Source organism: Mustela erminea, chromosome 1 (assembly GCF_009829155.1).
Source record: "Mustela erminea isolate mMusErm1 chromosome 1, mMusErm1.Pri, whole genome shotgun sequence".
Taxonomy (NCBI): Eukaryota; Metazoa; Chordata; class Mammalia; order Carnivora; family Mustelidae; genus Mustela; species Mustela erminea.
Window position 1 is genome coordinate 192,869,392 of NC_045614.1, and position 27,838 is coordinate 192,897,229.

Consider the following 27,838-nt stretch of genomic DNA (forward strand, 5'->3'; position numbering starts at 1 on the left):
AGGCTCCAAAAAGACAAGGGCAATGTTGTATTCCTTAATTGTATTTTACTAAGGAGATGAACAGTAAGTATAGTTCATGTAAGTTTCTGACTGTCAAGGAATGAGTAGCCTTGTCACAAAGCATCTTCTGGATAATAAATACTCAATACAATTTTTTTTATTTTTTTAATGGGTTCCCAAGCCCATAATGATAGCCAGGAAAGAAATACAAACAACAAAGTTGTTATCTTTTTCTGGGACATCATACGAACATGCCAATTTTTTAGACTAGCATAAAGATTATAGTATAAACAGGAGAAAAGACAAAGCTTTAAGTTGCATTTTTATATTTTGGGGTGAGGAAGGGAACAAAAAATAAGAACACTAAAGTTTCTATTTTCTTGATTTGTCCTTGAGCTTTAAAATGTTTAAATAATTAGCAAAGGGGAGCCTGTGGCTCAGTGGGTTAAAGCCTCTGCCTTCAGCTCAGGTCATGATCCCGGCATCCTGGGATGGAGCCCCGCATTGGGCTCTCTGCCCAGCGGGGAGCCTGCTTCCTCCTCTCTCTTCCTGCCTCTCTGCCTACTTGTGATCTCTGTCTGTCAAATAAATAAAATCTTTAAAAAAATAATAATTAACAAGAATAAGTGTTAATATTATTTACATTTAGTAAAATATTTCATGTAAACTGAAATAAATACTTTCCAGACAAATATATTATACTTTGACTATCATAATTTTTTCACCGTTTAAAGAAAAATGCATAAATGGTCACATGGAAAGTTAGAATTGGGATAAGTCAGATTCTATTTCTTCGTATTTATAATACACTGTATCATTTCTTTTGATTCACTGTTTAACTACAGGAATTATGCTGTTACAGAAGTTAAAGAGAGGCACTGCACCCATAGAAAATTCCAGTGAGTCTGAACTGTTGCAGACAGACAACTAGAACGATGCTTTGTCCCTGAGTCCATACCTGTGGGGACCTGTATAGGGAGACAAAGAATATCCCAGAGGTACTTCCATATAGAATTTATCAAGGGGTAAGTAATTTTTAAAAATGTGCCAATTTGAAACTTGGCACTTGAGTAGTTGTCCCAGCAATTGTTTAGAATTTAGACCAACAAGAGATCTCTTTTTGGCAGGAAGATTTTATTATTGACATTGTTTTGAGATGCTGATTCTTGGTGATAGTAAGAAGCAGACTGAACTTTAGTCAGCATTATTTTCTTTCTTTCTTTCTTTCTTTCTTTCTTTCTTTCTTTCTTTCTTTCTTTCTTTCTCTCTTTCTTTCTTTTTTTTAAATTTCTCCATACAGTACAATCCTGGACTTCAGTCCCGAGCTTGTGATTCCACTGCCTGAAAGCTGCTTTCCTTAACTGGGATAATGAATGTGAAAATACCCAGCACCCGGTCCCCACAGGTTAGTTGATGGGGAGGTGATTGCTGGAGGGAGTGTTTGTCAATGGCGGACTCCAACCTTTGCAAAATATGTAGAAGCTTCTTTTTAATCCACATTCAAGTTTAGCATGTCAGAATAAGACTTTAAATCTTGACCATTCTCCCAATGTTACTGTAGATTTTTTTCTTTTAAGATCACATGCATAAAAGTTTTTAGCTCTTAAAATTAATTACATTTAAAAAATAAGCATAATATCCTCTAGTTCCATCCCTGTCATCGCAAATGGCAAGATTTCATTTCTTTTGATGGCTGCATAGTATTCCATTGTGTATATATACCACATCTTCTTTATCCATTCATCTGTTGATGGACATCTAGGTTCTTTCCATAGTTTGCCTATTGTGGAGCAAAATAAGTCAATCAGAGAAAGACAACTATCATATGATCTCCCTGATATCAGGAAGTGGAGATGCAACATGGGGAGTTTGGGGAGTAGGAAAAGAATAAATGAAACAAAATGGGATCAGGAGGGAGACACCATAAGACACCATAAGAGACTTTTAATGTCACAAAACAAACTGAGGGTGGCAGTGGGGAGGGGCTAGGAAGAGGGTGGTTGGGTTATGGACATTGGGGAGGGTATGTGCTATGGTGAGTGCTGTGAAGTGTATAAACCTGGTGATTCACAGACCTGTACCCCTGGGGCTAATAATACATTATATGTTAATAAAAAAGTTAAAAAATTTAAAAAAATGAGACCTCCCTTCTCACTTTTCACGTACGATATCAATACAATGAAATAGCAGTGTGGTTCCCGAATAGGTTTATAACTGAGCTCCTCAATCAAAGCTGTTGTTTCTTTTCCCCAATTTCATGAGTTTTGAGCAGTGTGACCTTGGGCAAATTTCTTAACATCTTAAAGCCTCCATATAATGGTTACTAGCAATAGTACTTGCTTTCATGAGATTGTCTTAAGGATTAAATTAATTAATCTGCATAGAGTATGTTGTACCATCTCTGGAATAGCAAGTGACAAAGCATTCAAAATTATTAGCTACTCCTATTAATATCATAATAATTAGATAAATCAAACCAAAAGAGTCCCTTGTTTCTCCCCCTCCTCCTTCTGTGTCTCTCTAAATTCTATACTGCTGCCACCAAAAAGAGGGTCATCAAGGTTTATCATTGTTTATTTCTTCTTCTTCTTCTTCTTTGCTCTCTCTAGTTTTTAAAATCCTTTTAATTTAAGCTCTCTGACAATTATTTATCACTGGTGCTGCTTGTACACAGTGTTTGCAATTCTGGATTGTAGTTCTTTGAGAGATAGCACTACTTTAAATATTAAAACACCCACCATTTTGTCAGTGGAATATTGTCACTTCTAGATTTTAAAAATTTATATTTTGGAGAATCATTTTAGGTCAAGGACTTCATTTATTAAGAAGAAGAGGGAGGAGGAGGTGGAAGAGGGGGAAAGGGAAGAAGAAGGAGGAGGAGGACGAGTAAAAGGGGAAGAAGGAGAAGAAGAAGGGGTCGGGGAGAGGGAGAAGTCGGGGAGGAGGAGGGGGAGGAGGGTGTAAGCTGCATACCTGGGCAGATCAATACCAGAGTAAATCTCAATTAGCAAAAATATCCTGGTGTTATCCAGAGTCAGGTACAACAAAAATCCTTTCCTAGGCCAAGACTTTTAGGACAAGTGGAATATATGTGCAAATAAATAAATAAATCCATCAATGAATAATGAAACTAAAGGAAATAACAAGACCAAATGCTTTGCTGGAGAAACAAAAAAAAATAAAACAGCTCAGTTTGACACTAATAGAATGTTACACCGTTTTCAAAAACAAAAATTCATTCAAAAAGCAATTCATAAAGTTACCAAACGAAATACTGGAATTGTTGAAAATGGTAACGGAAGAAAACATTTTGATTAGCTAAAAGCAAACTCAATCTACCACCCCACTCCCAACTAGTTAAAATCAGAAAAAGTTTTTTATTAGCACCTGGAATTTTTTCACAAAAACACACTTATTATTTGACTATGGCCCAATTGATTCATGTTGATTTGAAAAGTCAATGACATTCCATTTTTAATATATGATTTTCCTCATTTTATGTGGTGCTGACTTTATTTTAAATTAAATTAAGATTTATTAATTCTACCCGCTAATAATTTATATTAGAATTATAAGCTTCTTTTGATTGTTTGCTCTTCAATTTAACCTACGTTACATAGTACCTCTAAAAATGTTTTATCAAAAGCAAATACCTCCCTTCAAAGACCTTATAAGCTTGTACATAAAATGTATTACAGTTGTAGTATGGTAATTTTATTTTATTAATTTAATACCATAACATCACAGTTCAGAATTAGAAACTAGTAGGAATACCAGTATTTCAGCATTTCTCAAATTCAACCTCAGAATACAAGTGCTGTAGTCATTCTGCTGTGCTAGCTTGCTCTAGTGAAGAGATAGTACTCACAATCTTTCTTCAGCTGATCTTCAACTCAGCTGATCTTTATGATTTCTGGGTTAAAGAACATGCCAGAAATATGCCAGGTGGCCATGACACTCAGCAATTTTTTCTTCTACATTAATTTTTTTTTCCGGCTTGAGAAATCTGGTCTATGATTTTTCAGTACATTTCACACAAAATCATACAGGCAAATTTAGATGCGTCCTGAACATTCACTTGTGTCTGCACATGAAAGCTGATTAAATACCTGGTTTTCCTTTAAATTTGTAAATGAAACCTTGTTCTAATATATTAGTGTTGAAAGAAACAAGGAGGGATTCCATGGGATGTTTTCTATGTCACCTTGAAGAAATTTTCATACACCATCTGCTGGTTTATTGAGCATACAGAATGGCAATGTTGATGAATTCTTCCTTAGGAAATGATACATATTGACATAACCACCAGGCATAGCCTAATGACCAGCAGCATGCCAAGGTGCTTTGAAATACATCCAGCTTAAATTATCCATAGGTCTTTTGTATTTGTGAAGTGACTAATGTTCTAAATAATCTATTTTGGTTAGTGCTGTGCTTCATTTATCCATGCTGGTAAATGTGTCTTTCAAACCAGTTCAGAAATGAAATGCTTCCCTGTCTTCCTTGTCCTTGTGGGTTGTCATCTGAGAATTCTTACCCTGTTAAGGAGGTACAGGCTGAAAAAGTCAGTCTCGTTGAATGTCAAAAATAATTTAGAAACTGTTCTCTCTATTTTATTCCTTGGATTTACTAACATGGGTGTAGGAAGGAAATTACAATGATAGCTTAGAAATGAGAATTATTCTATACATCATTAAGAGTGAAGTCTTGACTCCCAAACCAGGAGGAAATTCAATTCAACTTTTAAAAAAATTATTGTTATTAATATATAATGTATTATTTGTCCCAGCAGTACAGGTCTGTGAATCATCAGCCTTGCACATTTCACAGCACTCACCATAGCACATAACCTCCCTGGTGCCCATAACCCAACCACCCTCTCCCTACCCCTTCACACCCCAGGAGCCCCCAGTTTGTTTTGTGAGATTAAGAGTCCTTTGTGGTTTGTCTCCCTCCCGTTCCCATTTTATTTCATTTTATTCTTCCCCAGCCCCCACAAACCCCTGCCCTGCCTCTCAAATTCCTCATATCAGAGAGATCATATGATAATTATCTTTCTCTGATTGACTTATTTCGTTCAGCATAATACCCTCCAGTTCCATCCACATCATTGCAAATGGCAAGATTTCATTTCTTTTGATGGTTGCATAGTATTTCATTGCATATATATATATATATATATATATATATATATATACCACATCTTCTTTACCCATTCATCCGTTGATGGACATCTAGTTTCCTTCCATATTTTGGCTCTTGTGGACATTGCTGCTATAAACATTTGCCCCTTTGGGTCACTACATTTGTATCCTTAGGGTAAATACCCAGTAGTTCAATTGCTGGGTCATAGGGTAGCTCTATTTTCAACTTTTTGAAGAACCTCCATGCTGTTTTCCAGAGTGGCTGCACCAGCTTGCATTCCCACCAGCAGTGTAGGAGGGTGCCCCTTTTTCCACATCTTTGCCAACATCTATCATTTCCAGACTTATTAATTTTATTAGCCATTCTGATTGGTGTGAAGTGGTATCTCATTGTGATTTTGATTTGCATTATTATTTCTCTTCTCTTGCTGGGTTTAGGCTTTCTTTGCTGTTCTTTCTCCAGCTCCTTTAGGTGTAGGGTTAGGTTGTGTACTTGAGACCTTTCTTGTTTCTTGAGAAAGGCTTGTATCACTGTATACTTTCCTCTCAGGACCGCTTTTGCTGTGTCCCAAAGATTTTGAACAGTTGTGTTTTCATTTTCATTTGTTTCCATGAGTTTTTTCAATTCTTCTTTAATTTCCCGGTTGACCCATTCATTCTTTAGTAGGATGCTCTTTAGCCTCCATGTATTTGAGTGCTTTCCAACTTTCCTCTTGTGATTGAGTTCTAGCTTCAGAGCATTATGGTCTGAAAATATGCAGGGAATGGTCTCAATCCTTTGGTACTAGTTGAGACCTGATTTAGGACCCAGGATGTGATCTATTCTGGAGAATGTTCCATGTGCATTAGAGAAGAATGTGTATTCTCTTGCCTTGGGATGAAATGTTCTGAATATATCTGTGATGTCCATCTGGTCCAGTGTGTCATTTAAGGCCTTTATTTCCTTGTTGATCTTTTGCTTAGATGATCTATCCATTTCAGTGAGGGAGATGTTAAAGTATCCTACTATTATTTTATTATTTTCAATGTGTTTCTTTGATTTTGTTATTAATTGGTTTATATGATTGACTGCTCCCATTTTAGGGGCATAAATATTTGGAATTATTAGATCTTCTTGTTGGAAAGACGCTTTAAGTATGATATAGTGTCCTTCCTCATCTCTTATTACCGTCTTTGGCTTAAAATTTAATTGATCTGATATAAGATTTTCACCCCAGCTTTCTTCTGATGTCCACTAGCATGGTAAATTGCTTTCCACCCTCTCACTTTAAATCTGGAAGTGTCTTTGGGTCTAAAATGAGTTTCTTGTAGACAGCATATTGATGGGTTTTGTTTCTTAATCCATTCTGATACCCTGTGTCTTTTGATTGGGGCATTTAGCCCATTTACATTCATGGTAACTATTGAAAAATATGAATTTAGTGCCATTGTATTGCCTGTAAGGTGACTGTTACTGCTTATTATAAGTCTCTGTTTCTTTCTGGTCTGTTACTCTTAGTCTCTCTCTTTGCTTAGAGGACCCCTTTAAATATTTCCTGTAGGAAATATGTTAGCAAATTTTTAAAATTTTTGTTTGTCCTAGAAGCTTTTTATCTTTCCTTCTATTTTCAATGAAAGCCTAGCTGGATATAGTATTCTTAGCTGCATATTTTTGCTCTGAATATATCATGCCAGTCCTTTTTGGCCTGCAAGGTCTCTGTGGATAACTCTGCTGCCAACCTAATATTTCTTCCATTGTATGTTACAGACTTCTTGTCCCGAGCTGCTTTCAGGATTTACTCTTTGTCATTAAAACTTATAAGTTTTACTATTAGATGACAGGGGGGGATATATATATATATATATATATATATTGCTAAATAGAACAGAGCCTCCCACTTGAGTGTATTCTGGTCTCTTAGAAGAAATTACCTCCCAAAATGTTAAAGAAAGAAAAACTTTTTTATATACAACAATAAGGGTAAACATGATGAAGGGATGGCATATGACTGTAAAGATGAAAATTTAAAAAGATTCTTAAAAAAAGGAATTGATAAGATAAGTTGGTTAGAAAAAGAAAAAAAAAAGAGGAGAGAATGTGATAAGGCTGGAGACTAGAACAAAGCCATGTGCTAGATTTAGGGAATACATTGATCTGTTAGAAGAAATTGTATCTCAAAATTTTAAAGGAAAAAAAATTATATGTATACAAAAAATAAGGTTAAATACAATGAAGAGATAAAATAGGACTATAACAATGAAAATTTTAAAAGATTTTTTTAAGTTATTGCTAAGATAAAATAGTTCAAAAACGTTACAAGAGTAAAGAGCAAAAGTTAAAAAAAATAGGATAAAAAATTATATTAAAAAAATTAACTTTGCAAGACTAAAGGATCATGGGGGTGGAAAGCCATGAATTCTATGTGTTGCTTTCCCCAAGCTCTGGAGTTCTAGAGTTCTCCTTGATCAGTGAACTTGGTCTTGGCTGGACCATCCTTGCCAGGAGCTCGGCTAAGTAATCTGCTTGGGTTCACTCTCAGGAGCTTTTTTTCTCTGAACATTTTCCATAGAGCTCTGCAGGATGGGAGTGAAAATGGTGGCCTCCCAATCTCCAGTGCCATAGGAACCTAGAGCTCAGGGCTCCACTTCTCAGTGTACCCTCAGAGAAAAGCAGTCAGTCCCTCCTGTCTCCCTGGTCTCCAGCCACACTCTGTGCTCAACCAGGCTGTGACAGGGCATTTCTATCTCTGACACACAGCCCCATTTGGAGTCTCCAAACCCAGCAGATTCCTGCCATGTGCTCCCACACCATTCCTCCCAGAGTAGGAAGGAGGGGGTCTCTCTGGATCTGCCACTTGTGGGGTCCCTGCTGGAAGAGCAGTGGTCCAGCTGTGTCTTGGGTCACAGTTTAAGGTAAGCCCATCTCTGCAGCCAGCTTCCCCTCTCTGATACCTAGGAGCTCTGCCACACTCAGACACCCCCGGCCTTTCTGCGATCCCAAGGACCTGAGACCACACTGTCCCCATGAGGGCTCCACCCTGGCTTAGCCTCTAGAGCAAAGCCTTTCAGTGGTCAGGCTTTTAAATGTTCTGTTTTTGTGCTCTGCTACTTCACCGCTTCCCTGGGGCCAGCCCCTCCCCCTGCTGTCTATCTTCCTGTTGCTTCGGATTCTCTTCTCTGCAGGTCCTACCTCCCAGAAAGTGGTCAACTTTCTGTTTCTAGAATGCTGCTCTTCTTCTCTTCTATCTCCTGTTGAGTTTGTGGGTGTTTGGAATGGTTTGATAACTACCTAGCTGACCTCCTGGAACCTAATGATATTTCAATCTCCTATTCCTCCACCATCTTGCTTCCTCCCTTTTTTTTTTTTTAATTAACATATAATGTATTATTTGTCTCAGGGGTACAGGTCTGTGATTCATCTATCTTACACAATTTGCAGCACTCATAATAGCACATACCCTCCCCAATGTCCATCACCCTCCCTCCCTATCCCTCCCACCCTCTTCTACTCCAGTAACCCTCAGTTTGTTTCCTGAGATTAAGAGTCTCTTATGGTTTGTTCCCATCTCTGGTTTTGTCTTGTTTCATTTTTTCCTCTCTTCCCCTATGATTCTCTGTCTTGTTTCTCAAATTTCTCATATCAGTGAGATCATATGATAATTGTCTTTCTCTGGTTCACTTATTATGCTTAGCATAATACCCTCTAGTTCTATCCATGCTGTTACAAATGGCAAGATTTCAGGGTTTTTTGATGGCCGCATAGTATTCGATTATGTATATATACCACATCTTTATCCATTCATCGTCAATGGACATCAAGGCTCTTTCCACAATAGTTTGGCTATTGTGGATCAATACAACTTCCTTTTTTTTTTTTTTAAGATTTCATTTATTTATTTGACACAGAGAGAGAGAGATCATAAGTAGGCAGAGAGGCAGGCAGAGAGAGGAAGGGAAGCAGGCTCCCTACTGAGCAGAGCCCAACACGGGGCTTGATCCCAGAACCCTGGGATCATGACCTGAGCTGAAAGCAGAGGCCCTAACCCACTGAGCCACCCAGGCGCCCTGGATCAATACAGCTTCTTAAGCAGAAAAAGTTGGGAGTCTAAATATGGTTAACGAGGAGAGAGAGGTTGCTGATATAATTAATAAATAATTTTAAAAATTGAGCAAGGAGGTTTTTATGAATCATGGCATCAATTATGGAATACAGAATCATAGGAAAAATCATGGAGTATGTCAGAATCTCAATTATACAACTTAATTTATGGATACATAGGCTGAAAGCCTCAAAGGAATATAGAAACATTCAGTCAATCATTGGATGCCCAGCATTTTGGTATTGTTTCATAAGTGAAGGTATGAGACAGGATTCCATTCAAGAACTAGAATCACTTTAAGTACTAAGCAGAACAGAATTAAATCAAAGAATTCTATAAAATCTTTTGGAGAACTGGGCATGTGGATTGATCCAGGCCTCTAGATCTGACCTCTGTCAGAATCAGAAAGTCAGGGAATTAGGAATCACTGATGAAACTACTGAATTAAAAAAGAAAAAAAAAAAGTGTACCACTACTATATTCCAAGGACAAAAATGTCATTGCTGGAGCATGCCCACAGTTCCCTCAAAACTGCTGCTGGAACATTGGCCCTTGGGGACCAACTGTCTCCTTCAGGGCAATTTCTTCCTGACACAATTAATTCTGCTTCTCAAGTGTAACTTTTAGCAGAACATGGTATAAATCAAGCAAGGAGATGTCTCCAACTCACTTCCATCTTCCTGGGGTCTGGCAACTATGTTGGGGAAGCTTATTTTAAACGTGGAACTGTAGATACCAGAGAGCCTGGGTGGTCTTCCAGTCTCTGCAATGCAGAAAGACCCATTAGAAAAAAGTGAGAATGTATATCAATTCTATACCAATTAGCCATATTCAATATATTTACAAAATGTTTTCAATATATTTTCAAAGTGTTGTCCGAATGACATGCACTCCTCATAAAAACCCATCAAGATAGAAAGTGCTGGGGCACCTGGGTGGCTCAGTGAGTTAAAGCCTCTGCCTTCGGCTCAGGTCATGATCCCAGGGTCCTGGGATCGAGCCCCGCATGGGGCTCTCTGCTCAGTGGGGAGCCTGCTTCTCCCTCCCCCTCTGCCTGCCTCTCTGCCTGCCTGTGCTCTCTCTCTCTCTGTGTCAAATAAGTAAATAAAACCTTTTAAAAAAAAAGAAAGTGCTCTAACATTTAACAGAGGAGAAAATGTACCATGTGCAATTGTTCCATGTCTAGATTACAGGTGGAATAAGGTGCCGGGAGAAGTAACTCTGCACCCCAGATTTGCTTTTGAGCTCCTCCACATTGATGCTACACTGCCTCTACTGGGCTTTGCTGAGTAAAGCCAGTATCTGTATCTTGATTATCAAACATCTACAAAAATAAAGATGTATTTGGTTAAAATTTAAAGGAGAAAGGCCATCAGGTGAAAAAGAATATACACCTCTATAATAAATATGAAGAAATAACATTCTGAAATTGAATAAGAGATTACCTTTATTGAATCAAAGAAATGGATTGCCCCAAATTGCCCAAAAAAGTGGTTGTATAGGTCCTGATATAAGGGAAATAGTCACTTTATAGTAGTTTTAAATGGCAGATGTGGTTACAAAACACTGTAAAATATTTAGAAAAGCAAAGTATATGAAGACTATATCAAAATTAAATGGCTATTTCCAGATAATGGTAATTTGAGTGTCTTTATTTCTTTGAGATTCTTCTTCCTTTTCATTATGAAATGAAAGCAAAATTCTATGTATTTGAAACTCTGAAATTTATCTTATAAACTTAAACATGGATAACTTTATTTTTTGTGCCAATAAACTGGAGCTAGGATAATACATTTTTCTTACTGAGACCTTAAAAAAACCACCTTAAAAAAACCACACACACTCACACTCATACACACCCACTCACTCAAATAAACAGCTCTAGTACAGATATGTGATGTTTAAAAGCATGTTTAAAAGCATGTGATGTTTAAATACTTGGTTGTGAATTATTATCCCAATCAGATATAATTAGCCAGGGCCACCTGAGTGTCTCACTCGCTTAAGCTGCTGCCTTAGGCTCGGATCAAGACCCCAGAGTGGTGGGATCAAGTCCCGCATGGGGCTTCTTGCTCGGCAGGGAGTCTGCTTCTCTCTCTGCCTCTGCCTGCCACTCTGCCTGCTTGTGCTCACTCTCACTCTTTCTCTCTCTGACAAATAAATAAATAAACAAAATACTTTTTAAAAAAGATATAATCAGCCCATCATTTATTTCCTCCATGGATATACTGAAAGCTAATAATGCTATTATTACTACTAAATATTATTATTACTTTTCAGATCTCACCTCCAGACCATTATACCCTGCACTCTGCATCAGGTAATAATACTTGGTACTCAATTGAACTCCAGTTTAAGGAGGTAAAGCATGTTGAAGAAATAAGTAAATACTGTGCATCATAAGTACAGACCTAATATCCATGGGTAATTTATAGCTTCCTACGTCAAACGCTGATGGAAAGCAGTTGAGAATGGAGTGCAGATTAAGCCGAGATGAAATTTCAAGGGGATCCAGTAGGGATTAGCTGCTACTGTTTTGGAATCTCAGGACTATGGAATGCTAGATGGCTCCGCTCAAAATTCTAGCTCAACAGATTTCATCGTTATAGGTTCCCCTCCCCCCAGTAGCGCCGGTCGTCTCCAGAGCATCTCCACGTCTGTTCCCTAATTGCTCACTTTCTCTCCCCAAAATACATTGTGATCCCTTTCAGGAATAACTCTGGTGTTCTCCCAAGCTCGGCAGTCTCCTCTCTGACTTTTCTGTTCAGAAATGGACGTTAGCCAAGACATTCTTGGTGGATGATTTATCGTCTCCACTATTGCTATTACTGACAGCGCTGAAAACCTAGATGGGCGCGGAAGGCTCTCCTACGGGGGATCACACTGTTGATGACACGGCCTCACTATCGCCGCTCATTCGCCTTGCTTAACTCTCAGACCTCACTTCTTGCTGACCACCCCCCCCACACTCAGGTTACGAACTGCCTGTATTTTTTTAGTCGTCCTTGTGTATTTGACGAATGCAAACAAAATTTGAATATTTGCCCAAGCAGAAAATTGCGACATAATCTATAAATTCATGCCATGACCCGCCCAGAGAGTACCCATAAGATTCGTTTATTCATTATTTTTTTAGGAAAAGGTAGGTATGCTCAGAATCATGACATTTTCAAATAGGGGAAATGTGGCTCCTTTATGCGGTAAATAGGAGATCTCCACCGGTAAGACCCTGCATCTGAATCAGATGAGGAGAGCTGGCAGATGGACCCTGAAGAATTCAAGTTCGGTAAAATGTGAAGCCTGAGGAGTACACTTTATAGATCTCACTGGGCTCCTCTTCCTTACTTTTCCCATTTTTCTCCCCATTCATTTAACCATAGAAGCCGTTAGTGCCTAGGAGGGTCTGGGAAGAGAATGGGGAGGTGGGGGGGGCAGATAAGGGAGAAGAGAGTGGAATGGGACAGAATTTGGGGAAGTTTGAGGAGTAATAAAGAACGGAAACCTCTACTGTCACTGGAAATTCAGATGCAAGAACAGCAGGAGCTCCCACTGTGAGCTTCGTAGCTGGTGATTTCATCCCCGAGGCAGCTGGAACAGAGCTCATTCCAAAGAAGGAATCAGTAACTGTTTATAAAAAGGGCAGAATTGCTCAACTGCCATCCCAAGCCTGTGACACTACCTGTTTGTGTGATGAGTGTCAGAATGTTTTGGGACACCTCTCACTATTCCCAGTGACCGGAAACAGGTTAGCATTGTTGGGGGAGTGTTTGGGGAGAAGGGCTTGGCACATACCTCCCTGCACCTTTTCAGAGAGGGACAAAACAATTTTTATATCAGTAATGTGGAGGAACTGCCAAAAGTGCAAGAAAAATCAGCTAAGTGAAATGTGAACATGTCACTGAAAAAATCAGTAGGATATTAACCTAAAAATGCTGTTAGCACTTTTGATCCAGGTTATAAAAATATTGAACAATTGATACAAATGGGCAATGACCAGGACAAATAGATACAAGGTGGTGTGTTGGAAAAGGGCCCTAGAGGGCCCAGGGGTCTAGTGGAAGGACTGGGGTGACCCAGGCATTAATATGTATTTTATTACTATAATGATCTGTACAGACAAAACAATGTATTACCCTAAACTTTCAGCTCTGCCCTGATATCGCCCTGATGTAATTCAAGTGTTGATGGCACACTGTTCATGGTCTCTAGCAGCCTGATGTTCTGCCTAACAACCAGTAGGAACTTGCTTATTCATAGGGCACATAACTTTGCACAATTTACAATACGCCTCTTTTACGGTACTTCAGTCATTCCGCATTTTCACAATGGCTAGTTATGGTTTCTTTACCAGATACTTTGATTCATATGAAAATAATGTCAAAATAAATTCTGTTGTTTTTCACAGACATTCTAAGAGTTTGGCTACCATCTTAATCAAGGGTACTAATGTGTGAAATAATGGAATATTTCATCAAATGTTTTGTCAGTCAGTGTACAACTAATACCAATCTAAATAAGATTTCCAATCAGGAGTCTGCATCAAAATTTACCAGGAAAGACAAAAGATCAAAATAAGCTTGAACTTTTAAAGAATATTTGTATTAAAACTTCAATTTTTTTATTGAGTTATAATTGACATACAATATGACATAAGTTTCAGGTAGACAATATAATGATTTATTTGATCCTTGTTTCTATTGCAAAATGATCAGCTCAGTAAGTCTAGTTAACATCACCATAGATCGTTACAAAAGTTTTTTCTTGTGATGAGGAGTTTAAGATCTACTCTCTCAGCAACTTTCAAATATGCGATACAGTTTTGTTAACTATAGTCACCATGATATATATTACATCCTATGAAATGTTTATTCTATAACTGAAGATTTTTGTACCCTTGGACTCCCCTCACCCATTTTGTCTGCCTCTCAACCACAGCCTCTGGGCAACCACCAATCACCTATATCTATGAACTTGGGTTTTTTTGTTGTTGTTGTTGGGTTGTTTTGAGGGGGGTTACCTTTTTTAAAAAAATTTAAATATACATGAGATCATATGGTGTCTGTTTTTCTCTGACTTTTTAAACTTTGCATAATGCCTTCAAGGTGCATCCATGCTGTTGCAAATGGCAAGATTTCCTTCATTTTTATTTCTATGGCTGAATAATATTCCTCTGTGAGATATATATACATATATGAACATTTTTATTATCCAATCATCTATTAGTGGACAGGTGTTGTTTCCACATCTTGGCTATTATTAATAATGCTGCAATGAACATGGGGTGCATATATCTTTTCAAGATAGTGTTTTTGTTTTCTTTGGTAGGATTGGTGGATCATATGGTAGTTCTATTCTATTTTTAGTTTTTTGAGGAAACTTTATACTGTTTCCATAGTGACTGTACCAGTTTACATTCCCAACAACAGTGCACAAGTGTTCCTTTTTCCCACATCCTTGCCAACACTTATTATTTCTTGAAAACTTCCATTTCTTAGATTGCTTTTTATTATCATATTCTACAGACATGTTTAGAGATGCTTGCTCAAGTTCAGTTAGGTGTGATTTTCGTGTTTTCACCCAGCTTACTGTGAAACATAGTGTTTGTGATAGATATACCTACTAACTTATCAAATTAAGAGTGTCAAGTAACAAGTAGGTAACTATAAGAATTATGTGTATTTTTTTGACACTGCATTTTTTTGAAATTAAGTTCAGAATTTCACACATTGCTGTATTAAACACATCCAACTATTTTATATTTAAGAAAGTACATAAAAATTGTTCACCAGAGTTTTCTGTCTTCCAGAGCATTTTTACATGATTTAAGATTTTAAAAAGTCAATGTATAAATAACGCCAAATCCTTTTTGAGAACTTTAAGAAGAAATATATGTGAAATAGTCAAAGAGAAATCAAATAGACTAAACTTCAGGGAAAAATTCTTTCCCTTATAAGATGAAATAGTACTCTAAAGGAAGTGAAGGGGACGCCTGGGTGGCTCAGTGAGTTAAGCCTCTACCTTCGGCTCTGGCCATGGTCTCAGGGTCCTGGGATCAAGCCCCACATCAGGCTTTCTTCTTAGCAGGGAGCCTGCTTCCCCCTCTCTCTCTCTCTCTGCCTGCCTTCTCTCTGCCTACTTGTGATGTCTCTCTCTGTCAAATAAATAAATAAAATCTTAAAAAAAAAAAAATAAGGAAGCAGAGAACCAACTGGAATGAAAGCCCCAGAGGCCACAGGACAAGCTGATATGAAAGAATATAACATAGGGTGTCCCTACCATGGATGCTCCTATCAGTTAAAACACCCTGCTTGTAAATAATAGAAAACCAACATAACATGACTTAACGATTGAAGAGGACATGTTGGCTCGTGAAACCCTAAACCCAAGGATAGGCCTGTTCAGGACAGACTTGAGATACAGGTGCAAGCACTTCACTAAGGATCCAATGTCTTTGTCCTACCAGCCTGCCTCTGCCAAGCTGGTTTCATTCTAAATATGACTCTTCTTATAATACCGTGATGGAACCACATGGATCCACCTCTCCACCCTTCAATTCCACCAAAAACAAAACAAGCAAAAAAACACAAAATAAAAACAAAAAACCCAGAGACCATGGGGAATGGGTGCTGGGAAGGCATCCTATAAATGCCCGCCAAAATAATCACATTAAATAAACACAATAATTGGTGTCATGTAAAATGTTTGCCAGTCATAGCCATGTTACAAGATTTTGATCATTGGATATTAAATATTAAATCTGAATATGAGGAGGATGTTAATTATGCCTATATTGAAATATGACATTGATAGAAAAAGCAAAATAATATTTAATTAATAAATACTCTGCCAGAACAGCTTGTTTTTCACCAGTTATAGCTACTGATATAAATAAGTAGCACTTCCCTGGACTCAGTGTTCTGCCAACAAAAATTCAATTATGAGGAAAAATGGCAGTTAAGGATTTCTATTTGGATAGAAGTTCTAGGAAACCCTAAAGGCTTCTAAGTGGGATACATTTGAAATTAGAATTTTGGAAGAAATACGAATTTGTGGTAAAACTATCAATAAAAAATTGTTAGGATGTTTTAAACAGATTGAAGAACACAGAGTACATCTGAAATCTATATGTAAAAATGACAGTTGGCAGAAAATAATTCTTCCTTGAAAGGAGAGTTGAGGAGATTAAGCTGAGGACAAAAACGAAATGTTTACCGTTAGAATTTAGAGTAAAAGATGAGGACAAAATATTTTCACCTTCTTTCATATAATAGGAACAATGAAAACCAACCTGGCAAATCAGAACCATATCCTCTCAGGGTTTTTTTTTTTTTAATCTTTTTAATCTTTTGTCAAAGATTTATTTATTTTAAAGAGTGAAGAGCACGAGCAGGGGAAGGGGTAGATGGAGAGGGAGAGAGAGAGCGAATCCTCAAGCCGACTCCCCACTGAGCGTGGACCCCCTATGTAGGGCTTGATCCCAAGACCCTGAGGTCATGACCTGAGCCAAAAGCAACCAACAGAGCCACCCAGGTATCCCACCCTCAGTTTATTTAACAGGTAAGTAAACAACTTACAAGACAAAAGAATAGCTGTGAATTAGGTAAACTTTAAGTAGAAAACCTCAAAAATATCTTCAATGAAGAAAGTCTTGGGGCACCTGTATGGCTGTCATTAAGCATTTGCCTTCAGCTGGAATCATGATCCCAGGGATCTGGGATCAAGCCCTGCATTGGGCTCCCTGCTCAGTGGGAAGCCTGCTTCTCCCTCTCCCACTCCCCCTGCATGTGTTTTCCCTCTCTCGCTGTCTGTCAAATAAACAAATAAAATCTTTAAAAAAAAAAAAAAAAGAATTGGAAGTCTCTTGGGTTTTAGCTATGTCAACAAAATGACTGAGACCAAATTTTATGAGATTAATAGTAAACTTACCTGCAGCAAATTTAAATCATGACCTTGTTTATAATGGGCCATTTAACCGTAATGGAAAATGGGAAGTTTGCCACTACATTTGAGGAATACACCAATGTTCCATAGAAACATATAATAGCTTTGAGATTCAGCAGTAATGATGGCTCGTGAGTAAAAACTACTAAATGTTTCAATGATATCAGTTCTTTATTGGGTTATATACAAGCATTTGCATAAAGACCAATAATTTTCTGAAACATTTTTAAGTGAAATTAAGTTTAAAACTACAGACCCTTCTGGCTAAATAAGATGCTATTCAACAATGAATGTGTCAACAAAGAAATAAAAATGAAAATCTGACAGTCCAAAAATCTCTGGGATTCAGCCAAAGTGGTTCTAACAGGGAAGTTTATTGCAGTACAGACGTACCCCAAGAAGTGAGAAGAATCTCAAGTGAACAACCTCACCTCCACCCGAAGGTGCTAGGAAAAAAACAAACCAACCCCAAACCCCAACGAGCAAAAGGGAAAAAAAAGGAAGAGAGAGAATCCAAGAAATAGACTCTTAACTATAGAGAACAAACTGATGGTTACCAGAGGGGAGGTTGGTGGGGAGACGAGACTTAAAGAGTATACTTATCATGATGAAAAAACAAATAAAATAAAATTTTTTAAAAAGCTTTTATTTATTTATTCATGAGAGAATGAGTGAGAGAGAGCATGAGAGAGGAGAAGGTCAGAGGGAGAAGCAGACTCCCCAAAGAGCTGGGAATCCGATGCAGGACTCGATCCTGGAAGTCTGGGATCATGACCTGAGCCGAAGGCAGTCGTTCAACCAACTGAGCCACCCAGGCGCCCCAATAAAATAAAATTATTTTAAAAACTATAGGCACTTCTGTCATTGAAAATATATCATCTTTTTTTATCATTGAGCTTTAATAATCATGATTAGAAAGATGTTTAAAAGATCATTGAAATATATATAGTATTAAATGGCTTTTAAATAATACATGTTCAGGGCACCTGGGTGGCACAGTCTGTTAAGCCTCTGACTCTTGGTTTTGACTCAGATCATGATCTCAGGGTGGCAAAATCGGGCCCAGAGTTGGCTTTCAAACTCAGCTCAGAGCGTCCTTGAGATTCTCTCTCCCTCTCCTTCTGCCCCCAGCTCATGCTCTCTCTCTCTCTCTCTCTCTCCCTAAAATAAATAAATTAATCTTTTAAAAATAAAAATAAGTAAATAATACATGTTCATTTTTAAAAATTCAAATAGGGGGTACCTGGGTGGTTCAGCGGGTTAAAGCCTCTGCCTTCAGCTCAGGACATGATCCCAGAGTCTTGGGATTGAGCCCCTCATCGGGCTCTCTGCTCAGCTGGGAGCCTGCTTACCCCTCTCTCTCTCTCTGCTTGCATCTCTGTCTGTCAAATAAATGAAATCTTTTTTAAAAATTTTAAAAAATAAATAAAATAAAAATAAAAATTCAAATAGTACCAAAGTGTATGCGCTGAGAAGCAAGTGTCCTTCATAAGTGCTTATGAGGTCTTGTGCAGTTCAAACTTAACTTAGCAATGGCCACCTCCCCCCATCTCTGCCCAAATCCTTGGGAGAACTCATTACCCTGAACCCAACACTCCATTGCAATGAGCACTGGATCTTTCAATCCTTCCCTTTCTATCGGTGGTAGTGAGGGAGGGGTAGGGAGGTGGAAGTAAGGACAGCCGCAGTTATGTCTGCCAGATTTTCTATCTTGCCTCCTCACCCTCACCCAGCACCATTTCCAGCTTGCCACCAGATGAGGAGATACAAACTGAGGCCTTTATAAGAGAACCATGGAAAACTTTTACTTAGCGTAGCTAGTAGCTATATCTAACTTTCCACATCTCTGAAACTGCATGACCTACCTCATGAGGAAATTTACAGAAGGTTGATTTGTATGTCTGTCTACTTGTGCAAGCAGTGAGGAGTGCTGAATAGACTTTTTAATCTTTTTAAAAAAGATTTTATATATTTATTTGACAGAGAGAACACATAAGCAGGGGAAGTGGCAGGCAGAGGCAGAGGGAGAAGCAGATTCTCCACTGAGCAGGGAAAGCCTGATGCGGGACTCGATTCCGAGACCCTGGGATCATGACATCCTCAAGTTAAATTATGGATCCTGGGGCTCAACATAGAGTCTGCTTAAGATTCTCTCCTTCTCCTTTTGCTCCTCCCCTGCTTAAACTCTCAAAAGACAGACATAAAGAGAAAGGAAGAAAGAAAGAAAGAGAAAATCTTAAAAGAAAAGAAAAAATATGGATCTCAATGCTCGCTGTCATGATTGGAGTTGACTATGATGTAGCCATTCTTGCTTTATCATAATAGTCATAGAGCAGTTATGCTTTTTTAAATTTACATTTCTATTACAAATATAATATCCTGACTATGCCATGTATTAAATAGGCTCTGTAGCATATCCTACTAATATGTTTATAGTAAAGTAACAGGTCCTTTGTTCCAAATAATCAACTTAAAAGTTTACTTTTAAAACATAGCTAATTGATATGCTAACCCACCTATATCAACACACAGTTGTAAAAGGGCTATGTTTATTACTGTATTATAGTGCTTAGCAACACTGAGCACTCTAAATCAAATTAAAGTCAGGCCTTGTTTCCTCATTACAGATATTTTTAGCTGCTGAACTCTCTCCCACTAGTACTACTTTGTTTCTTCCAGATTAAATTAAATCAAAGGCATGACAAAATATTTTGGCAAATATAATGTGTTTTATTTGTTTCTGAAGAAAAAGATATCTTTCCCCTTTGGAATATCCACTGATGCCTTCCCCTGTCATCTAGCTTGTTCCCTTATCTCAAAAGCGTTGACACATTCACAGAGGACAGATTCTGTATCAACCATGTTACAGATCCCCCTGGACGTACCCGCACAAGGAAGTAAAAACTGAGTCCACGTCTGTTTTTAGTAAATTAAACTGAGTCATGTTTCCCTCGTGATCCTTTTGGTTCTCTGTTCCAAAATGATAACCCAGTCAACTGGAGGTTCTTCCATTTAATACACACATGGATATGCTTTATCTTCTATGGGAAGCATTTTTTCTTCCTTTTACATCTCTATTAGATTTAGCTACCGATAGGAGGCTGTCTTGAATATATTGAATGGAGTCCTTTCAAAAACCAAGTCCTTTAGGGCTTATTTGTTTTTCACTCTAATAAGAAGAGAGATGGGGCACCTGGGTGGCTCAGTGGTTTCAAGCCTCTGCCTTCAGCTCGGCTCAGGTCATGATCCCAGGGTCCTGGGATCCAACCAGGCATCAGGCTCTCTGCTCAGCAGGGAGCCTGCTTCCCTTCCTCTCTCTCTGCCTGCCTCTCTGCCTACCTGTGATCTCTATCAAATAAATAAATAAATAAAATCTTAAAAATATTTTTTAAAAAATTAGAAAAAAACATAGAAAAGAGAAAAATTTTCACCAAGATGCATTTAACAACGCCAAGTTGCGCATTAAGATACAAACTACGGATTGAGAATCTTAATGTGCAGAAATAGCACATTGTAATGAAAAGAAAACTTTCTGAGAAATGCGACTTACGTGCAGAGATCCATAATACATGATGTACAATGCACATTCGCACAAAGGAAAAAGCATTTGATCATGAAAATATTCACTACTGAGCTCAAATCTTTTCTTTAGAGTTAATTACAGTTAATGTTTGTCATTAATGAATTAAATGAGGTCTTCATGGATCTCTTTTGGGCTGTGTCTATATTAGAACAAAAAGTTAATTTAAGGTTAAACTGGTTTCATCAACACCAATAGTGAATTGAAAACTTTCCTTTTTTAAAAGATTTTTATTTATTTATTTGTGAAAGAGAAGAGCAAGAGAGCACAAGTGGTAGGGAGGGTCACAGGGAGAGGGAGAAGCAGACTTGCCATTCAGCAGAGATCCCGACATGGGGCTCGATCCAAGGAACCCCATGATCATGACCTAAGCCATGTAGACACCCCGGGAATGAAAACTTTCAATGATTTTTTTTCCACATTTATATGAGGAAGAGAAAGTAAAATTCAAGATTATTCATTCTGGTTTTGTGTTTGTAACTATTTTAAGGAGGGTGTCTTAGTTTCCTAAGGCTGCCATAGCAAAGTACAACAGATTGGGTACTTTAAAATAATAGAAATTTGTTCTCTCACAGCCTTGAGGCTCTAAATCAAGGTGTTTGCAGAACCTTGCTCCCTCTGAAGCCTCTAAAGGAAGATTCTTCTTAGCCTTTTCCAGAATCTGGTAGCCCTGGATATTCTTTGGTGTGTGGCAGCACACCTGAATCTACCTCCATTTTCCCACGGCCATCTTCCCTGAGTAGCTCTTCTCTTCATCTTACATTGGATTAAGGTATGATTTCATTTTAACTTAAACCTAAGTAAATCTGCAATGACTCACCAGCTGAATATGGTCACATTCTGAGGGATTGGGAGTTAGGACTTCAACATGTCTTTTCGGGGGACACAATTCAACCCATAACAGGGAGCTAGCAACATAATGCATTTGTTTTCCACATGAGTTCTGTACCAATGGAAGAAGAAAACTAAAGAGATGATAAATGGTAAGCAAAATATTACTTTTATTGACGTTAAAGCTTATTTTGGAGCCTCTGATTTATTTGAAGGCAGATGAGCTTGGTCACCTGAAACGCTGACATCACACTGACCTCACATTTACTTAACCTATCCAGTAGCGGATAACACAGGACTGTCCCGAATCTCTTCGGGTGTTGGCTTGCCCCTAGAACGAATAGCATGGAGGAACGGAGCAAATATGTCCTTCCTACAGCTCAGACTGGTGATTCCAGAACACAACTAAGATTAAAGCGAGAGAAAGAGAAAAGAAAAAACTCAAGCATCACATTGATATTGCTCCCTCCACAGAAAAGAAACATCAGGAATACGGAATAAGCTTCCTTATGATAGTAAATACATATGCATATTAAGACAGCTTCATTGTTGTGAATAGCCATCAGTAAGGCTCAGGGCATTTTTCCTGGGGCTTGATTTTAAAGATTTTTAAAAAATATTTGTATTATAAATATATATATATATTCTGTTCTATCTGTTCTGCAGAATTTTATGTGCTGTTTTGCAGAATTTTAGCCTAAGTTTAAAATAAGGCTGTCTAAAGTGTTTTGTAAAATAGAAAAAGGTTCAGAATTCCACATCACTTAACCCATTCTATATTGAATAACACTGAGCTTGTCACAAGAAAGTTTACCAGGAGGATCATTTGGCTGAAACTGCACATCCATTAAACGCCTCAAGCATTGACTTTTATGTATTTTCCCATTCGAGGAACAAAAAATCTTACAGGATTCAAAGAAAATGTGCATCTCATAACTTTCAGTTTGTATCCTATTGCTAGACCGTACCATGTATACTAGCCTACTAATAGTTTCTTGTAAATTCTGAAATTAGCTTGTTAAATAGAAAAAAATATATACTTGCATCCTGAATGGGTCAGATTGTATAGTGTGAACAAGAAAGGTAAATTACAATTTTATTAACTGTTTTTTAGATACCTTTATTTTTAATACGTTAGAAGTGTTAAAAATAAAAAGAAGGTGGCTTTTCTCCCCAAAACTCCAAAAATTTTACAAACTTTTAGAAGGCTTTTGTTTCTGAGTAGGGAAATTTCTACTAAGGGGTGGATGCAGTAGGAAGCCTGTAAGATGACCACATGTGAACCCTGCTTCCTGCGCTTTACTCACCTGTGTGTAATCCTCTCCCCTGGATTAAAGGCTGGACTTAATGACTTGCTTCTAATGACTAGCATGTAGTCAATCTGATGGGTATCACTCCTAAAATTAAGGGTTTCTTTTTTCCTAATTTATACACATTTTGGTTTATTCCAATACCACATCATTGTACCATGAGAATGTTTATTTCAAGGTGATTTTTAACCGTGTAGCCACAATCCCCCTATAGTTTTACATTATTTTTTCTCTACTTTTTAAATACGAGATACAGAATTTATCAGAGTTTACAAGGGACAGACACATTCTTTCTGCTGAATCAGGTATCATATTTAACTTAAAAACTCTTATTAACCTTTGGATAGCAAGAATTTGAAGCTGTTGGGCGTCCCATGTGTTTACAGGTCCCAAAGTAGCCCTGAAGTCTATGTAGACTTCAAGAAAATATCTTTGATAAACTGTAACAAAACTCACCTCAAAATAAAAACCTACAAAATGCCCATAGTTCTATCCAGAGTCAACATTTTTACAATATCCATTTTCAGAAACAACAGTGAAAAATAGATTTACGTTCAGAAAAACAAAGCCTCTATATTAAGATGCCCTAACTTGCAATCTAGCACCCCATGCTGAATTCTGTTCAGTCCTCTTATTACTGAAAACACCCATCCTCAGATGCCCCAACTAATGTCAGGTGGGACAATGATTTAAACAAAGAGAATTCCAAAGAGAGCTACGTTTTAAGACAGTGGCTTCTAACACGGAGGACATGGGGAGATGGAGAGGAGAAGGGAGTTGGGGGAAATTGGAGGGGGAGACGAACCATGAGAGACTGTGGACTCTGAGAAATAAACTGAGGGTTTTGGAGCAAAGGGGCCTGGGAGGTTGGGTGAGCCTGGTGGTGGGTATTATGGACCGCACGTATTACTTGGAGCATTGGGTGTGGTGCGTAAACACTGAATTCTAGAACACTGAAAAGAAATTAAAAAAAAAAACGACAGTGGCTCCCATTCTGTTTGTTCTAACATACTATCTCTTGGATCACTTGCTCTCAGGATAGCCCTGGGAAAGAGTCATGTCAAGAGGGGGCTTAGAAGATTTCCCCCTAGTTGAAACTTCCCAGGAGACTGCAAGCCCAGTCAACAGTTTGCCTACAGCTTTGTGAGAAGCCTTGATCCTAAGGTACCCTGTTGAGCTATGCCCAACATTCTGATCCACAGAAACTGTGAGACAAGAAATGTTTGATTCAGGCCTTTAAGCCACTTAGTTGTGGAGGAATTCGTTATGCAACCATCGATAACTAAAAGGGGAAAGGCCTAAGATTCTGATGTAATTTAGTGTTAAAATTATGGGTTTAGAGGTTAATTTGTCCAATAACTTAGGAACATTTTGTTTAAGTAATACATCATATTTTCTTGTCAAAAAAAATTTGGATATTAAAGAGATAGAAACAATCAAATTCAATCTCCAATTTCCCTAAATTCACATCCTTCTTCTGAATTAATCATTAAGTTATTTTTCCAGAACTTTTTCTCGGCATTAACATTTTCACATATGGAGTTTTACTTCATAGAAATAAAAAAGAACATTCTGCAACATGCTTTTTTTTTTTTTTTTTTTAGTTTAACTTGTCCTAAACATCTTCCCACAGCTGCGCATTGATTTCTAACTTACTCTCTTACCTTCTATGGTAATCTATAACAGAACCATAAAACAATATTTAATCTACCCGCTGATGATGCACATTTGAGTTTCTAGTATTTCACCCTGACCAACACTGTTGCAATTAATTAATAGACTTGTACTTATCTCTTTGTGCTCATGAACTGATATATCCCTATTTTAGACTTGTTTGCAAAAGACATGGGCATTTTTTCTTGATAGATTTCCCAACTTCTCTTTAACACAATAACCATTTATACTGTCCGACCGTGTATTAGAATTCTGGTTTTCCCCAGATATTTTCCATCTTTTGAACACATTCTACCTTCTTCTTCCACCTTACTAATTAATAACATGTTTTATATTTCTTCTCCTTGCTATCGTTCTGTTTGTAAAACGTTTGGATCTGTAAGCCACCTGTTAGCTTTCTAATAATGTTTGATTAACTTACAGGTCAAATTTGGAGAAGACAATAACAACAAGGAGACAACTCTTCCAAATATGAAAACAGGTAATGTTTCCAACTGACTTTAAATTCAACCATAGAGCATAAACCCTGTTGAATTTCTCACTTTCTTCTTACTTGAATATCCTACGGTTCTTCTACATAGTTGGTAATCAATACATGATGACTTAATTTAATTGATTAATTTGCCCATGACATCTCATGTCAACTACCATTGAAATATACAGTGACCACCTACAGCCAAAATCTTGGTTGTAAAAAAATATGACATTCCATAGGGATATGATGGAATCCACAGCTGGTACAGGGGAAGTATGAGATGGACATGGAAGATCATGGGACAGAAAGTATGGAGGCACTCAGAGAAGGATGGAGACATGCCAAGCAACACAGGAGCTGGCTTGATTTTTCCGATTTTAATAATTGTATGTGTTTCTTCTTAGGAAATACACTCTGGTATTTAGGAGTCAAGGAGCAAGATTTCTGCAACTTGTACTCAAATGGTTCAGAAAAATTGACTGATGATAACTACACAGCTAGCTAGCTAAATGATAGAGAGAATGATAAAATAAATGGGACAAAATATAAATAGTTGATCGATCTGGGTCAATAATATATAGGAATTATTCATATGATTCTTGCAACTTCTCACTAAGTTTGAAATTATATCAAAATACAGTTTGCCCCAAAACCAAGGTTTAGAATTTGTTTTTCATAATATTAGTAGTTAGTGTTCTTTGAAAATGGAAATTTTTTTTTCTCCAAGCATTTTGGCTATAGTTCTGTTGCTTAGATACCTAATTCAGCACAAATCTCACCATTTAATTCTCTAAAAAACTTGGGAGCTCTTTCCCAGAGTAAAATTTTCATTTCATACTATGATTGCTACAAAATCTGTGATTTTAGGTTTCTAATTGCTACAGATCTCAAACAAAATTAATTGAGAATGTTCAAGATGAGGAAACTAGGGTAATATTCTAAAGCCCTGAATTCTGTTCTTATATTGAAACACCAGGCAACGTAAATTAACCCTACTTTATTCATATGAATACGGTAACTCTTATTGTTCTTGAACTCTTTTATACTACTATTAACTATTTTTAATTAAAATTATAATTGCATGTGTTGCCTTTTAATGTAGAAAAGACAGTAACTCCTCCAAAAAATAATGGTGATGGAGATACACATGTAAGCATATTTTTAGTCATAAGAGCAACAGAAAAAGAACAGCCTTTATTTTTCCACCCACTGACCAGCCTTCCTTGAAAACTCTGTTTTCTTATGCATAATAAAATTCAGAAAATAATTGGGAGAAATAGCTTATTCTGTAAAATATTATCTTCCATTTTCATTCAGGTTCAAATGTGAAAAATGCAAACCAGAAATACTATTTGTTCAATATTATTAATTAAAACATTCTGTGTCTATGAGCTACAGTTTTCTTTGTGTTACAATTTCAGAGATCCAAAATAACAATAGATAAACAGAGTATCTTCTCAAGAATGTAGAACTTGTCATTTAAAAAGAGGAGAAATTTTGACATAGGCGTTTTGAAAATGGATAGATCATACCATTTGAAACTGCCTGGTTATGGATCTGAATATGGATGCAACTCATTACCTGTGAAAATAGTTACTTCGTGAAGAATTACACTTCAGTGGGAAATATAATTTGGAAATTACTGTTCCTTAAACATCATTTACGATAACCGAAGTTAACCTGTGATTTTCTTTAATAGTCTTATAAATTCTATCTCATCTATAATGGCAGTGTAAAATTTCGTCTATTACATAAATTCTAATTTAAGAAGATGTTGACAGAGTATGGGTGTGTTATACTCTGGTGATTAACAACCTTAGTATCTTCGGCCATTAAAGTACAATCGTCTCTAAGCAAAGCCTAGCATGAACGGGCTAACCATATTATACAGGTGATTCTTGGAAAACTGAAGCATTAGCTGCTCTAATGTGAGAAAAATAGATGGGCTTGTCCACTTGTACTTCGAACAATTATTTGGATAATAGGGTGAAATAAGAACTAGAAAACCATTCTGTTTTCTAAATACAGTTCGGTAAGTACTTGGATTTAGAAAATACATTCCAAACTTAAAAATCTCTAGCCAAAACCATAACATGATTTCATAAAATGGCCTGTGGAGAATGGCAGTTACCCAACAGAATAACTTCATGTGTCAGAATTCTGACTCATTTGCAATATTCATGTGTAGAGTTGCGTTTTGTTCCAAGAACTCCAGCCCAATCCCAGGCTCATGCCCGGATTCAAGCTACTAGCCCCTCTTCCTAATGCAATATTCTCATTGATTTCTCTCCATCTTCTCTCACTCAATTTTAACCTATTTTCAATGTAGCACTAGAATAATTTTTTATTTTTATTTTTTTTAAGATTATTTATTTATTTATTTATTTGACAGAGAGAGAGAGAGAGAGAGAGGTCACAAGTAACAGAGAGGCAGGCAGAGAGAGAGAGAGAGAGAGGGAGGGAAGCAGGCTCTCTGCTCAGCAGAGAGCCTGATGTGGGACTCGATCCCAGGACCCTGAGATCATGACCTGAGCTGAAGGCAGCGGCTTAACCCACTGAGCCACCCAGGCACCCCAGAATAATTTTTTAAACATTACGTCACTGCTGATCAAAGCCCACCTGTGATTTTTCAATTGCACTTAAAATTCCAACCTCTTTGATCTGGCCACAACCTCCCTCTGTAGCTTCAGGCCATCTGGCTGTCTTTCTGTTTCTCTGATAATGCCCACACGGTTTCTGCCTTCTGTCTTCAGCATTCCTTGTGCCCTCTGCTCTTCCTCCAGCTCTTTGCAAGGCATTCCTCT

At 37.5% G+C, this 27,838-nt stretch overlaps 1 long non-coding RNA gene across 1 annotated transcript; it reads right to left on the reverse strand.

Moving 5' to 3' along the window:
• Nucleotides 1-1,752: 1,752 nt before the first annotated feature.
• Nucleotides 1,753-27,825, reverse strand: LOC116595919. The gene is made up of 3 exons (XR_004287912.1): nucleotides 27,654-27,825; nucleotides 10,386-10,547; nucleotides 1,753-1,780 (listed from the first exon to the last, which is right to left on the reverse strand). It is a non-coding gene; the product is annotated as an uncharacterized LOC116595919 (long non-coding RNA).
• Nucleotides 27,826-27,838: the final 13 nt, after the last annotated feature.